This window comes from Myotis myotis, unplaced genomic scaffold (genome assembly GCF_014108235.1).
Source record: "Myotis myotis isolate mMyoMyo1 unplaced genomic scaffold, mMyoMyo1.p scaffold_m19_p_18, whole genome shotgun sequence".
Lineage (NCBI taxonomy): Eukaryota > Metazoa > Chordata > Mammalia > Chiroptera > Vespertilionidae > Myotis > Myotis myotis.
In genome coordinates this window covers 40,145,931-40,148,875 of record NW_023416322.1, presented here as the reverse complement: position 1 = coordinate 40,148,875, position 2,945 = coordinate 40,145,931, and the positions used below count along the sequence as shown (strand labels likewise).

Below are 2,945 nucleotides of genomic sequence, written 5' to 3'. Positions count from 1 at the left end.
TAGATTTTTCTCTGCAATAACAAGTAGCTGGCTAACAAACGAACCAAGAACTAAACTGGGTTCTAAAATTAAAAGACGAAATAATGAAGGAGGTTAGCAAGCCAAGCTAATACATTAAGATTCCTAGCTGGGGTTCAGGTCGCGGGGTTCAGGTCACAGCCATCCATCCTTCAAGTTAAGGAGCAGGGCTGGCAGCTGCAGCACAGGGGCTTTGGAGAAAGAAAGAGCTGGGTCTGAGTTTTGTCCTCTGCCCTCACTTGTGACGCAGGTGGAAATGCGTCCTACGCCTTTGAGTCTCACTTTCCTGGGTCGTAAAGGGCTTTAATAAAGAAGACCAATTTCACAGAGATGCTTTCAGGGTTAAGTGGATCACTGTGCTACAGTGTCTTATAGACTATTTAGCACAAAACGATAAACTAGTCAATGATGTCAGCTGCCCTGGCCGGTGTGGCTCAGATGGTTGGGTATCATCCCATGCGCCAAAAGGTTGCTGGTTGGATTCCTGGTCAGGGCACATGCCCGGGTTGCAGGCTCAACCCAATAGGGGGCGTGCAGGAGGCAGGCAATCCATGTTTCATTCTCACTTTGATATTTCTCTTTCTCTCCTCCCTTCCTCTCTCAAAAAAAAAAAATCAATACAAATATTCTTTTTTAAATGTTAGGTATTTTGAGTTCTGAATATTTCCCTGGAGGATGGAAAAATGTAAGATTTCCTAATGACAGTCCATTTCTATTGACACACACCTAAAGTAATTGAAAAAAAAAACACACAAAAAAACCAAGACATTGATGAATTTTATAAAGAAATGAACCCATTCACATGCACACTTGAGGTAATTATTTTGAAAATGTTTGTTTAGTTATATAGCAGTGATATTAATGGTTTTTCTATAAGCTAGTTGGTAGGGAACCTAAACATAGTAAGGGGTGAATGTTGACTTTGGTAGACAATAACAATTATTAAACTGATAAGAACAGATACTACACTTGATCTTAGCCAAAAGGCCGAGAAGCGATGACAATAACAATTATTATGGGCCTATCAAACTATGAAAATTAGTAAATACTTTTGGTAGAAAATTTGAGGTGCAGAAAGGAGAAAACTGGATTCATTTACTATAGCTTGAGAGGGTTTTTAAATTTATTTTTTCAAGAGCATTTTCCCATGTCATTAAATAAACAAAATCCTCATTTTAATGTACATATAATGAATCTAATAAATTTTGAAAACTATGTACAAGTTGCCTTCCCTCTTTGAATCTGTTTCCTCGTGCGCACCATGGTGATGGTAATAACCACCCCAATGGCTTATTGTGAGGACCCCAAGAGGCGATGCTTGTGAGAAAGCTAGAATGGGAGCTAGAACGCAGTGTGCAAATGTTAGCTATCATTCACTCTGTGAGGCCAGAAGCAGCAGGGAAAAGGGCCTGGGCTGGATTCTGGTGGACGGGGGAAGCTTTGCCTGCTATTTTATAGCACTCTCTTACTTCAAGAGGAGGAATGGGTTTCCTAACTGTGTTTTGTTTAACTTATGAGTTAATATCGCTCCCACATAATTAGGATAAATCCTCCAAAAAAAGAAGTTAAAAGGCAAGTCAAGGTCTACAAATAGAGAAGAAAAGGGAAGAAGTGGGAAGATTTACATCAAATGGTCACCCCTTGTAAAGGATGAAGACATGTTAAATAGGATTCACTTGAAAATTTAAAATAGTCACAATTTAATATCTTGAATGTTTTGAGATGTATTTTGCTTTAGACAGAATCAGAAAGCAGGGACCATCCTTCATACTACCCCTTCTCTTGCTATTTGTTTTTACTAAATTCAGTTGTCAAAAACTGACGGGGGGTGGGGGTGGGGGGGAATATTTTAATTTTGTAACTATGGGTGATTGTCTCAAAAAAAGTTTGATACTCTCAACAAATCTCTTGTTAGTATTCCTATCAGAGTAAAACATAGAAACACTTTAGAATGGTTTTTGTCTACTGCCTGGGAGGTTATGCTTCAGAATGTTGAACCGTCAGAGAGCCACACACCCTGCATACCTATCTTTATCCTGGCAAAGTTCAGGATGGCTAAAAGCAATTCTTGTGTATCAAAAGTAAGCCATATGCATGCATTGGGTTGAATGACGGAAGAACTGAGTTCTAGGAACTAATTCTGCTGGTTTTGCTACCAATTTGGGCAATGACCAATAGCAAGCCACTTTAATCTTCTAAGCCTCAGTTTCCCTTTGGGTAAAATAAATTATATCATAGTTATTTAACTCTAACACTGTTTTTCTAAGTGTGAAATCCTTATTGCACATCTCAATTGCAATTATGTAAATCCTTCTTTTACATCATTTATTCATTAAGCAAATTTGAAAACTATGAATTTATTGACTTTATGAATGATTTAAACGATGTAAAAGAATGATGTATGAATTTGTACAGATGAATTTGCTTACACTGCACGGTAAGGCCCATCCTGTCTTTATGAAGCTGTCTGCACTCATTTGTCATTTAAAACAGCATTTATCACAAGGTCCGCCCCCCCTCCACGTCGAGCATGCATCACATATAGTATTTCTGATTTATGTGGTCCTCGCTGACCTCTTCTAAATCTTGTCTGCATTTCTTTCATCACCACCATCCTTTCTTCTTTCAAATCTTCTTCTTTTAAGGAGACATAAACATGGGTTGCCAAGGTAAGCTGAAATTGGCTTCATTTCCTGAAATTACCACTTGGCTCCCATGAAGTCCCCTTATACTAATTCAATATCCTCTGCAGTTTGTGTAAAAAAGCAAGATCATCCTGAAAGATAAAAACGATGACCTTTTTTCTCCTTTTCGGAGTATTTCAGAAGAAAAAGAAATTAAGGGATGCTAGTACATGAACAGGGAAAACCATGATGTTCTGAGCACCCGGGGTTTACATTCCCTCTGAGGAAATCTGACTTAGCCAG

At 38.5% G+C, this 2,945-nt stretch overlaps 1 pseudogene; it reads right to left on the bottom strand.

Moving 5' to 3' along the window:
* Window positions 1–922: 922 nt before the first annotated feature.
* LOC118673850 lies at window positions 923–1,017 on the bottom strand (annotated as a pseudogene).
* Between the last annotated feature and the right edge of the window lie 1,928 nt (window positions 1,018–2,945).